Source organism: Cricetulus griseus (assembly GCF_003668045.3).
Source record: "Cricetulus griseus strain 17A/GY chromosome 1 unlocalized genomic scaffold, alternate assembly CriGri-PICRH-1.0 chr1_0, whole genome shotgun sequence".
NCBI classification, from domain to species: domain Eukaryota; kingdom Metazoa; phylum Chordata; class Mammalia; order Rodentia; family Cricetidae; genus Cricetulus; species Cricetulus griseus.
Window position 1 is genome coordinate 44,111,287 of NW_023276806.1, and position 13,904 is coordinate 44,125,190.

The window sequence follows — 13,904 nt, forward strand, 5'->3', positions numbered from 1 at the left end:
TGATACAGAGAACTTTCATATGGCTTTTGTAAGGAAGGTTTGGTAAGCAATATTAAACTCAGCATACTTTATATCAACATCTTATCATAACGATTATGAAATTATTTCTGCACATGAAATACTGAGATATTAGGTAGACAGGAACACACCATTCCATCTGGTCCAGCCAACTAATACAGTCTGTGCTTGAAAGGAGGAGTGTGTAATGAGGAAAGAAATAGACAAGAAACAGAAGACAGTGTTGGGAGTGTGTCCAGCAATCACTATGATGATCCCCTAGTTTATTGGTCAAAGTTTATACATCAATCAAAAGGGGGAGAAGGCAAAAGACTTCCTTACCATGATACAAGGAACAAACAGATGTTATTACCTCCTTAAACAAAAATCATCAAGTAAAACACCCTAAAACAAATGTCTTGTTGTTTAGATAAGACATCTATTAGCTACACTCTAGGCCAGATAGCCTGTTGTCTAGGCAAGACATACAATAGCCACACCTTAGGCCAAACATCTTGCAGTGTAACTTTGAAGGGGCAATAATATGCTCAAATTCTCTGAACTTACGTTAAGAAGGAAAGGAGCCACTTCTATGGACCTCCACACCATTCATACTTCCCTGTATTTCATTAGCTATTCTTGTGAAGTTCACCAAAATTTTTCTCTCTAGTCTCAATGTGTGAGTAGATTGATCTTTTGTTAAACAGCTCAAAACACAACATCTTTCTACTCATGACCTCAACATCTAATCAATAGCAAAACTCAAATTTCATAAAGTAGCTAGACACATTACTTTACCAGATTCCTGTTTATCCTAATTTACCAGATTCATCTTATTTCTATTAGTTTATCTCCTGATGTGGACCTTTCTTATATTACTCCAGATGTACTGGAACATACATCAGATGACTAATTCACAGGATTTTAGTTCTTTCTACCCTGGAATATCTCCCTCCAGAAAGTGTGCATTTCTAATCTTCACCTTAGGGCAAGTGTTACTTTTATTTGGAACAGCCCCTGACCACCTCATTAAATTTTCTGAAAGCCCAGTGAGAAGGTTACATGGGTAAAGGTGCTTTCGGTCAAGACTGACAACCTGGACTCTATCCCTGGGACCATATAGAGAAAGGAGAGAATGAAATTCTGTAAATCGTTCTCTAGTCTCCACACATGTGCTGTAGCATGTGCATACACACAGAGAAATGAGCAAGCAAGCCAACAAATACAGCAAAATGATACCCAAGTGCAGTGCCAAGGTGCCCTCCAGTGACCCTAAGCACAAGCAAAGTGATAATGTAGCTTATTGAGAAAACACATGCGCCAGAGGGGCCTCCTTTAAGTCTGAGCTGTGGTGTTGTGAGCTGAGGGAGCTCAATGGCAGCCAATCAACAAAAGCAATTGTTAAGTATGGGCATATTTATACTCATGTATGTTCTATCCATAAACATATTAAATAAAAACAGACATAGAAGGTTAATTTGTTTTTTAGAAAACATCTCCTGCATGTAGTATGGCTACCACACCACCATAGTTTTAAAGGGCACATTATACATTTGGTTCCCCAGCTTATTTTTCCTTGTTTCAACTGTGATATGATTTTCACTTTAGTTTCTGTTTTCCCATCCAGGCATTGTCTACTGCTAAAGAGACCTGCGTATCAGTTCCTTATTCTCTAAATATGGTGTTGGATTGGGGATGCAGCACAGTAGGTAGAATGTTTGCCTAGCATTTAGGAAATGCTAGATTTGATCCCCAGCCTTTCAGAAAACCAGATGGCTAATGCCGTAATCTCAGCACTACTGAAATAGAGACAGGAGAATCAGAAGTTCAAGGCCAACTTTGCTGATTCATTACATAGAGTCCCCAAGGCCAGCCTAGCATAGAAGAAACCCTTTCTTAAATGAAATACGATAACATTCTTGTTATAGTGTCCCACCTTTCAAAATTTAGGTCCTAGGAAGACAGATGTTTTAAATTATTTCATTCACTGGTGAATTTTTTAATCTATGTTTTTAATTTTTTGCAGCTTTTTTTATTTGAATTAGAAACAAGATTGTTTTACATGACAATCCCAGTTCCCTCTCCCTCCCATCCTCCCCTACCACTACCCCCCCCAACTAAAACCCTACCTATCACATATCCTTTTTGCTCCCCAGGGAGGGTGAGGCCTTCCATAGGGGGTCATCAGAGTCTATCATATCCTTTGGGATAGGGGCTATGCCCACCCCCATGAGTCTTGGTTCAGGGAGTATCCCTCTATGTGGAATGGCCTCCCAAAGTCCACACCTATGCTAGGGATAAGTACTAATCTACTACAGAAGGACCCATAGATTTCCCCACATTCCTGGGGTCTGGATCAGTCCCATGCTGGTTTCCCAGCTATCAGTCTGGGGACCAAGAGTCCCCCTCCTTGTTCAGGTCATCTGTTTCTGTGGGTTTCACCAGCCTGGTCTGGACCCCTTTGCTCATCACTCCTCCTTGTCTGCAACTGGATTCCAGTTCAGTTAAGTGATTAGTTGTAGATGTCTGCTTCTACTTCCACCAGCTGCTGGATGAAGGCTATAAGATGGGCATATAAGTCAGTCATCAATCTCATTATCAGGGGAGGGCATTTAAGGTAGCCTCTCCTCTGTTGCTTAGATAGTTAGCTGGTGTCATCTTTGTAGATCTCCAGACATTTCCCTAGTGTCTGATTTCTCACTCGTGAATTTTTAACACTTAAAATGGTTTCTGGCATTTTGTAGATATTTAACAAACTCCTGTTAGGTGAATGATAGTGTTTTGCCATTAATAGATATTTATGTCAAAATTTAGGTATAATTACAGACTGGTTCCTCATTTACAACTATGTTTACTTGATAAAACAAATAATTTTAAAATGAACTTTATTAAATAATTTTAGGTGATTATTAATTAATAACTAATAATAAATAGCCTTAGTGTTTCAAAATTAGTATTAATATATGCCCATAGTGGAAACTATCTAGGAATTATGGGGAAAAATTACATAATACACATTATTATCATTTTACTGAATTTTATTCTAAAGTCATGCAAATACTTTATATAGTTACATGTCATGTCTTCTGGTTTATTCATATTTATAGATGATTCCTAAATTTTTAAATATATATAAATAATGTTAATGAATTTAAAACAGTCCTTCAATACAGATACAGATGATACAGATATAGACAGATAATAATATAACAACACTAACTAGTGACATTGACAATATTAATATTCATATATAATAACTATTGTATATTTGGATTATGTGGTGCTGGGAATTGAACTCAGGATCTTTCATATACCTGCATCAAGGTAAATCCCCCCTCCCTCAAAATATCTAATTTAATGAATTAAATAATTATATAGCAATTAAACTGTCACATATTTTTACCAACCACTATTTGGCAAGTTTAGGAGCTCTGGAAGGAGGTTTCAAAGTCTGAGTGTCAGATGACCATCCATTAATTATTGAAGGATAGATTGCTATGCTCGGTTTAAAGAAAATGGGCATCAGATAGTCATTCAGGACAACTTGAGATTTTTCTACTAAAGACTTTGCTGATATGGGTATGCTAGAATGGGTAAGAGATTTGCTGGATGTCTGGGAATGTGAATGACACACAAGGTTATATATATATATATGTATATATATATACATATATATATATATATGTGTGTGTGTGTGTGTGTGTGTGTGTGTGTATCTTTGTATCTTTGTCTTTCTGTCTCTGTCTCTTTCTCCAGTGTATATAGTACTTGCATTGAACTCACCTGATGTAAGAAATACTGTGTAGTTTCTCTAATCAGCCTGTGCTTTCTTTTGGCCCTGGCTCCTTCTCTCTCTCTCTCTCTCTCTCTCTCTCTCTCTCTCTCTCTCTCTCTCTCTCTTTCGTGCACTTGTGTTTGTGTGAGTGTGTGTGTGTGTGTGTATGTGTGTCTATTTTTATCCATTCACATGCTCATAGGCACACACATAAACAGATCTCATGAAATGAATGTATATCTTAGCACATCTTAACTTGTTTGCTTTTCCCTCTGCCATGGTCATGCAACACTGTAAGCTCCTTATCAATGGTTTCTCTGCAAGCTGAGGGAGAGTCCAGGAAATATTTCTTCCTGCAATGTTAGCTTTTTAAGGAAGTTTTAAAAACTAATTTCCTGCTAAGGAAAAAAACTAAACCGATTGTAAATAGTTCAGTTAAGAGTTAATGGACTCCTAGCATTATTTTGGAGTAGTTATGCAGCTTCAGTGAAGAATAAGGAAGACTATAGATGTGGGGACCAAGGGGAGGCCCTGGGAGCCTCCCAAATACGATATGAAAATGTAAAGAAAGCTTTCTGCTCTCATGAGTCTTTTATTAAAGTGAAGCACTTGACAGGATGCCTCCAGGACACAAAGTCAGCTGATAGGACCAAGACATTCATAAGCAAAAATTAAAGCCAGGGAACACTCTTTAGTGATTGTCTTTAGGATTTTCTTCATAGGGAATGTGTATTGATGTTAGAATACACTATATATTCTAACCATTTAAGCTGCCTTGCATGATTGAACTTTATACTGTCAACCACAATTCTATGCTCTTCACAAATCTTTGGGAAGTTCTTTACAAATTAAATGAGACTCTCATTTTAATTATCAATTTGAAACCATCTTTTGTTAAGATACATCTTTTAGCCATAGGCCTGAGCCCTGCTGCCATGTGGGCACCCATAATAACACATAGAGTCTTATATTATTTACAATGATGCTGGCCAATGACTAGGATTTTTTATCTGCTAGTTCAGTCTTAATTATTAACCATATCATAAGACTTATCTTATGGAGGACGCTGGCGGAATGTGTCTTGTCTTTCCGGGATCACATGGCTCCAGAGCAAAGAGCAGGAGGAAGAGGAAGAGAATGACTTCCTACTTGTCCCTGCTTATATTCTGAGTCTGCCTGAAATGTCACTTCCTGCCTGGATCACAAGATTTTACTACATTTCCCAGAATCCTTTTTGATTCCTAGTCTCATCTAACTTGCTGACTCATTGGCCGAACAGTGCTTTATTCAACAACCAATAAAATAAACATACACAGAAGTACTTGCCCCATCAATCTTTAACATTTTATTTCTGTTTCAAATATTTCCATTTTTTCAAGAAACAATATGATATGTTCTAAAATGATTATAGAGATCAACAAGATTTTTGAGGTCTTTTGATTTTTCTGTTACACAAAGATGGGAAAATGACAAAGATATTAGTGACACTATGGATTTAATCTAGATCTCCTTGAATTTTTAATATTAAAATTAATTTTACACTACTAAATATGAGGGTGCTGAAAAATTCCACTACTATGAGCAACCACCCTGTGTTCTGATTACCCAATATCACTAAAATCTATCCATTGTGTCAGAGAAATTTGCAGTCTTACCAACAAATTCATTGTGGCATTTGTACTGGAGGCTACATGAGTCAGAATGTTGATGGATTTTTTGGGCATCTTTTGAAAGTGTCCAGTGCAAAGGCATAGAAAACTTGATGACATATCTGTTCAAAATATTTATTGCCAATATTACAATAAAATATCCTTTTTAAAAATTTGTTATTAGCAAATAGCCTTGAACACACTGGTACAGGTGACAACTTCCTGAATAGAAACCAGGAGCACAGACACTGATATCGATAATTAATACCATCCCGAAACTCAGAAGCCTCTGTAAGGCAAAAGACACTGTCAATAAGACATAATGGCAGCCTACAAAATGGGAAAAGATCTTCAACAATCTCACATCTGACAGTGGGCTAATATCTGAAAAATAGATAAAGAAAATGTGGTACATTTACACAATGGAGTATCACTCAGCTGTTAAAACACAGACATTGTGATATTTGCAGGCAAAGGAATGGGACTAGAAAAAAATCATTCTGAGTGAGGTAACCCAGACTCAGAAAGACAAACATGGTATGTATTCATTTATAAGTGGATGTTAGCTGTGAAGTAAAAGATAACCAGGCTAAAATTTATAACCTGAGTGAGGCTAGGTAACAAGAGGGCTAAAAGAGGGGGCCATGAATTTCCCTGGGAAGGGGAAGTAAAAGAGATCTCTTGAATAAATTGGGGGTTAGGGTCCAAGACAAAAACATGAGGGACCAGGTGAGGCATGGCTTGAGGACAGATGGAGGGGGGGTAATGAAAGAGATGTTTTGATAGGGCGGGGTTGGGAGCGCATTTTGAGGTTAAAGAGAAACCTTGTGCCAGGGAAACTCCCAAGAATCCACAAGGAAGACCCCAGCTAAGATTCCTAGCAATACTGGAGAGGGTGCCTAAACTGGCCATCTCTTGTAATCAGACTGGTGACTACCCTAATTGTCATCAGAGAGCCTTCCTCCAATAACTGATGGAAGCAGATGAAGAGATCTACAGCCAAGCACTGGGCTGAGCTCCTAGAGTCATGCTGAAGAGGAGGAGGGATTGTATGAGCTGTGGAGGAGGTGGAAAGGGGTTGTCAAGGTCATGATAGGGGAGCCCACAGAGACATCTGTCTTGGGCTCATGGGAGCTCACAGACTCTGGAGTGTCAGCTAGGGAGTCTGCATAGGACTAACCTAGGCCCTCAGCAAGTGTGTGACAATTATATGGCATGGTCTTTTTGTGGGGCTCCTGGCAATGGGATATGGGCCTGTCCTTGGCTCTTGAGCTGGAATTTTTTATGCTGGGTTGCCAGACTTGATGCATGGGGAGGAGTTTGGTCCTGCCTCAACTTAACGTGCCATGCTTTGTTCAAGTTCTGAGAAACCTGCCCCTTTCTGAACAGAGGCGTGGATGGTGGGGCAAAGAGGAAGGGGTGGGAGAGAGTTGGAGGGGTGGAGAGAGAGGAAACTGCAGCTGGGATGTAAAATGAATGAAAAAATTTTCCCTAACATTTTGTCGTTAGCTACATTAACAACAGATGGGGTCCAGTATTTCCTTAAAGCCTCCACATTTCATGAATGCAGCAGTTTTCTTGCTAATAATTGGTACATGTTCTTGAAATGCTTACCCCAAAGATATGCTATAGACTAAACAGATAATCAGAATGGAATCACTGGTTTGGATTTGTGAAAAAGAAGGCCAAAGTTTACTCAGAGCTATTCCCCACATAAAAACAAATGTATAATATCCTTTTACTTATCAGTCTTAATTTAAGGTTATGTTTGAGAGAACACTGAATGGACTATTGAGAAGTTGTAGGAAGGAACAAACATTTTGTACAAGACATTTAATTCAGACTGTATTCTTCGCCCAGACAGATTGAACGTAATCAGAATTGAACTCTAACACTGAAATGCCAGTGTCACATGTCATGATCTTTATCTTCACTTCTTGTTTTCACTAACTAAAGTGTTTTGTGTGTGACTCTCTCAGACCAAGGAGATATTGTGTCTGATATGCAGCTGTTTATGTTTGCATCACCATGTCTCCTTTTCATTCTGCAATTGTTATAAATTTATAATACTTAATGTTAATATGCAATATATTATGCATATACACAAATACACACAGGATGGGTAATCTTTACTGTCCACTTGACTGGACAGGAATCATTGAAAACACACCTCTTGACTTGTCTGCAGGTTGCTGCTAGAGTGGTTTACCTGAGGATGGAATACTCACCACAGAAGTGAACCACATTATTCCATGGGCGTGGGTCTTGGAGGAAATAAAGAATGAGAAAGCAAGCTGAGTACCAGCCCTTAGCTCTCTCTGCTTCTTGATTGTGGCTGGCATGTGTCCAGCTGCCTCTTGCCTTGCTGCCATACTTTCCTCTCCATAAGAAATGAACCAGAATAACCCTGCATTACCTCAGTTGCTTTTAAAGAATTTTGTCACAGTAATAAAATGGGTTGATACAAAAGTATAATTCATGTTTTATAATAATAAAACCCACATGAAGTTTATATATTTTACATTGTTTATATCTAACAGAAGAAAATCATAGACTATAGATATTTAGATAGATGATTTTTCCTTTTTTCTTTTCTGTTTTTTAAAGCAAGGATAATTTTCCTTAACTGGTTTTACCCAGTATAGTGTTCATTGTTCTGGGGTTTCTGAAAAGGCATTATTAAAACACTAAATGAAGAGTGATAGTACAGTATTTCTTCCTGCTTCTCAAATGCAATTCCTAAGCCCTCCAATGACCTACTCTTGAAAACTCTGTGTGTTGCCTATCACTGCTGTTTTTTGAGTTTTGTTTTTATTAAAAATTCCAGACATTCATATAATGGGTTTTCATTCATGAAGTAAATAAAATCCTCATCTAAATTACCAAAGCTACAAAATGTGTAAGTCACAATCTCCTGAGAAGAGGAGACTCTGACTGTTTAAGCTTCCTCCACAACACATAGGTAACTTGAAATATTCAGTTTTGGGGACACATTCCCCAAGCTCGAGTAGGCTTTTCAAAAACATACTTTCCTTTCTGTGTTTCAGTAATAATCCCTACTCATACTCCAATAGAAGTGATACTAAATGTAGTGGCTCATTACATCTGAATTGAATGGATCATTTCTTCATTCTGTCATTAGTAACCTCGCTGGGTAAAAGGCATTTGTTAAATTCTCTCTAAGAAATTTTACGAAACAAATATTTACTCAGAAATTCAAACCAATGTTATAAAGATATATATTATATATATATATATATATATATATATATATATATATGATACCTCTCACTCTTGGAAGTCTACTGCAATGTACTTAATGTTTGTTGACATATTTTGTTGACAATAATGATTGAAAATATTTTAGGTGCTTGAGTTGTGACTAAGCAGTCAAGAGCATGTGCTACTCTTGCTCCAAATTAGTGATCAGTCCCAGGCACTCATGTCAAGAAGGTCTTAGTCCAGGATATCTAGTGCCCTTTTATGACCTTTACACACACACACACACACACACACACACACACACACAGAGAGAGAGAGAGAGAGAGAGAGAGACAGAGAGAGAGAGAGAGAGAGAGAGCAGAGATATTTAATCAATTAAATCTTTAAGAAAGTACCTTAGTTATTACAACAGGTGTAAAGACAGGGTGGGAAATCTGAGGCTTCTCTCTCATTATATTGGTTTCAAGCTGCACCAGTCATTTGTTGGATACTTGCACAATTTCCGCTATAGCTTTACCCCCACACATTGTTAAACACCTTCAGCAAATTTAATGGATTCAAAGTTAACTCAAAAAAATCAGTAGCCCTTCTATATACAAATGATAAATGCGCTGAGAAGGAAATCAGGGAAACAACACCTTCACAATAGCCACAAATAATGTAAAATATCTTGGGGTAAATCTAACCAAGAAGTGAAAAACATGTATGACAAGAACTTCAAGTCTTTGAAGAAAGAAACTGGAGAATAGGTCAGAAGGTGAAAAGATCTTCTATGCTCATAAATTGTTAGGAATAACATAGTAAAAATGTCCACTTTCCAAAATCAATCTACAAATTCAATGCAATTCCCATTAAAGTTCCAACACAATTCTTTACAGACCTTTAAAGAATAACACTTAATATGGAAAAACAAAAAACCCAGGATAGATGAAAAAATCCTTTACAATAAAAACCTTCCATTTTCTTCATCCCTGATTTCAAGCTGTACCACAGAGCAATAGTAATTCAAACCACCTGGTTTTGGCATAAAAATAGATAGGCTGATCAATAGAATTGAATCAGACACTTGGACACTTGATTTTTGACAAAGAAGCCAAAAATACACAATGGAAAAGAAAGCACCTTCACCAAATTGTGCTTGTCTAGTTGGATGTCAGCATGCAGAAGAATGCAAATATATCCATATCTATCATCCTGCACAAAACTCAAGTCCAACTGCATCAAAGACCTTAACATAAAACCAGATATGCTGAATCTGACAGAAAAGAAAATGGGGAATAGCCTTGAACAAATTGACCCAGGAGACAGATTCTTGAGCAGAACACCAATTGAGCAGATACTAAAATCTGCAATTAATGAATGGTGCCTCATGAAACTGAAACATTTCTGTAAGGCAAACGATACCATCAAAAGGACAAAATGGCAGCTCACAGAATGGAAAAGATCTTCAGCAACCCCAGATCTGACAGATAGCTAATATCTAAAGTATATAAAGTACTCAATAAACTAGATATCAAAAACCCAAATAGTCCAATTTAAAAATGGGGTACAGATCTAAACAGAGAATTCTTAACAGAGAAATCTAAGTGGCTAAAAATAACTTAAAGAAACGCTCAACATTCTTAGCCATCAGGGAGATGCAAATCAAAATGAATGAGATTCCAAAAAAAAACACACAAGTGACAGCCCATGATGTCAAGGATGTTGAGCAAGGAGAAAACTCCTCCATTGCTGGTGGGAATTTAAACTTATACAGCCACTTTGGAAATCAATATGGTGGTTTCTCAGAAAATTTGGAATCAATCTGCCTCAATAACTAGCTATACAACTCTTAGGCATATACCCAAAGTATGCTACATTCTATCATAAGGACACTTGTTCAACTATGTTCATGGCAGCATGATTTGAAATAGCCAGATCCTGGAAACAACCTAGATTTCCCTCAACTGAATAATGGATAAATAAAATGTACATTTACACAATAGAGTATTACTCAGCTGTTAAAAATAATGACATCAGGAAATTTGCTTGCAAATCGGTGGAACTAGGAAAGATCATTCCGAGTGAGGTAACCTAGACCCAGAAAGATAAACATGGTATGTCCTCACTCATAAGTGGATATTAGCTGTAAAGGATAACCATACTACAATCTATAGACCTAGAGAAGCTAAGTAACAAGGAAGGCCCAAGAAAGGGAACACATGAATCTCACTGTGAAGGGGAAATAGAATAGACATTGCTGGTAGATGGGGAGTCTCTGGATAGGGGCTGGAGATGGGAACAAGAGGGATCACTTTGGGGGAGGATGAAAGGAGAAAGTACTGGAAGAGACAACAGGAATCAGGGTAGCATCTCTGGGAAGAGCTAGAAAACTAGTACAATGGAAGCTCTCGGGAATCTATGAGGGTGGCCCTAGCTAAGACTCCTAGTAATGAAGGATACAGAGCCCAGAACTGGTCCTATCCTATAACCAGGCAAGACTTCCAGTGGAGGGATTGCTATAGAAACCCAACAACAAAACTTGACCTACAATTTGTCTTGCCTGAAAGTGGACATCTTATAGAAACTTCCATGGTTTTTGCATTGCCTTTATTGAAAGACTAATAATATTCCCAGTGGCACCTCATCCTTCATACACATAGCAATGAGCACAAATCAGAGAACATTGAGAACACCCTTTCAGAAGAGAGCAATTTGCTGACACAATAAGATAATCGAAAATGAAAACAATGGAAACAAAAAAAATCATTAAAAAAATCATCATACGTTCAAAAACATATAAAGGTGCTGCATTTAAGCCAGGAAAAATCTCTTATTTGATCCAGACTTCGAAGTTCATGGTGTGTTTTCTTAGTTCAGAGTAAGTGTCTTTCAAGACAGAAACTTCTGGGGTGTTTCTCTGATGTTTCAGTTCAATTGTCCTCCAGCTGTATGGCAACACTCTGATCTCTCCCCTCCTCATTAAACTTACAAACCACACAACACATAGCTGTCAGTCTTATAATTCTCCTTCCAGAGAATTGTCATTCCTTTTCAAAGATATAAATCTGAGCCCACATTCCTTCTTTAATCTAGGATCTACTAATTTGGCTTTGAAGTTGAATTTTTCCTCATTCAAGTTTGGCACTTTAAGGGAAGTATTTGGCCACATTCAAACTACTCATTTATTTCCAGTACACACATACCTTATTAAATTAAAGCTATTTTAGGTCTTTTAAGATTACTGCTTTTATTTTAGGAAGTAAAACTATCTAGTGGTATCATGTTGTTGGAATTATGCCCACCTAGTTCAGGCAGAAAACTGTCAGTGGAAGGTTTCAGTAGTTGTCTCTTGTTCAATGCCTAGTACATCTGTGAATGTATAACACACACAAACAGAAATAAACATTTATAATAAATAACTTTGTGCTGTTTATCTTTACCCACACTAAATAAAACAAATTTGCTTGTAAGAATATCTAATGAAATTCTTCATTTGAAATTTCAGTAAAATAAAATTATTAAAGGGCCTTACACCATAAATTCTTCACATACTGATTAGTGGTTAGATATTATTCTCTCTTTCCTGACTATAAATTTGTGAGTGTGTGTGTGTGTGTGTGTGTGTGTGTGTGTGTGTGTGTGTGCACGCACGTGCGTGCACATACGTGGCATGTATACATATGTGCATTTGAAGAGAACTAGAGGAGGAGAAGGAGAGAGAGCAGGGGAATGTATGAGATTGTGTGCCTGCCAAGATGTGAAAGTGGAGTTCAGAGGACAACTTTGGGGAGTTGGGTTTTTTCCCCTCCAGTACTCAGTTCCTCTTACTTGTGGAAGCATTTTTACCTGTTGTTCCATTCCTTTGGCCACACAATTCTGTTCTTCTTGGGCATCCTGTTGCCTCCTTCCCTACCACATATAATCCCAAACATCCTAGAAGATTGAACCTTGGTAACACAACTTGCTTGTTCATAACTTCTGCTTGATGAACACTATAAACAAAAACTTAAAAATGAGTGTGGCTTAATAATGGTAGCCACTGAATTACTTTGATGAAGTAAAATGCCTTGAAAGTAAAAGTGCAAAGAGGAGCATGGATATTATTGGATAGTTAGGAGATATCAAAAGATATTATAAATTATCTGCAATAAAAATAAGGTGACTTCTTGTAAATATTTATTAAACAACATTGTTATCTATAATGAGCTGAAATTTCTATTTAATGAGGAAGCTGTTAATGTACATTCAACAGAAAAAAATTTCAGTTGTAGTTATTAAAAATACATTAAAGCCAGGCGTTGATGGCACATGCTTTTAATCCCAGCACTAGGGAGGCAGAGGCAGGCAGATCTCTGTGAGTTCGAGGCCAACCTGGTCTCCAGAGTGAGTGCCAGGATAGGCTCCAAAGCTACACAGAGAAAACCTGTCTCAAAAAAACCAAAAAAAAAAAAGAAAGAAAAAAAAAGAAAAATACATTAAAATTACTCACCATTTTTATAATGGAATACCTACTATGTGTTAAATACTATGCTTTTTCTATTATTCATGATTATAATTAAAACAATTTATAAATCAAAATCAAAAGATTGATTTGATTATATATTGAAATCACAGAAAACAATCATTGATCTATTTTATTTCTCATACTCATGTCTCGTACTTGCTTTGTGCCAACCTCTGCTTTGGCAATGTTAACATGATAAATTTATTCGTTATCTTTTGAATTTTATATGTGCATCCTAAATAGTAACAATCTAGAAATTTCCCATGAAAAGTTAACTTTATCAAAACACAATAATAAATAGTTATAAGAAGTGATCAATACAGTAGTGGAAACAGGGGAATTTATCTATGAACCTCTCCTCACAAACAACACACATGAAGTGATTTATAGTCTAATTTGTTAAGATATATATACATATATATAGTTTTATACTATTGTTATATGAAAATAATACATTCCATAATTTGAAGGAATGCAAGTGTTATTCAAGGAATGCATAGTGTTGAAAAATATGTTGGAGCAAGGAATTCAAATAAAAAAAAGGAGGAAGGGGATGGAGAGATCAGTGAATGCTTAAGAACACTTAATGCTCTTGTAGAAGAGCCTGGTTTGTGTCCCAGCACCCATATGGTGGCTCACAACTGCCTGCCCCTAACCTCTAGGATATCTGATGTCCTCTTCTGACCGTCACAGACACCAGACATGCACAGAGAGCACATACATACAAGAAGATGGTCACACATACACATAAAATGAAAATGAATGAACAGATTTT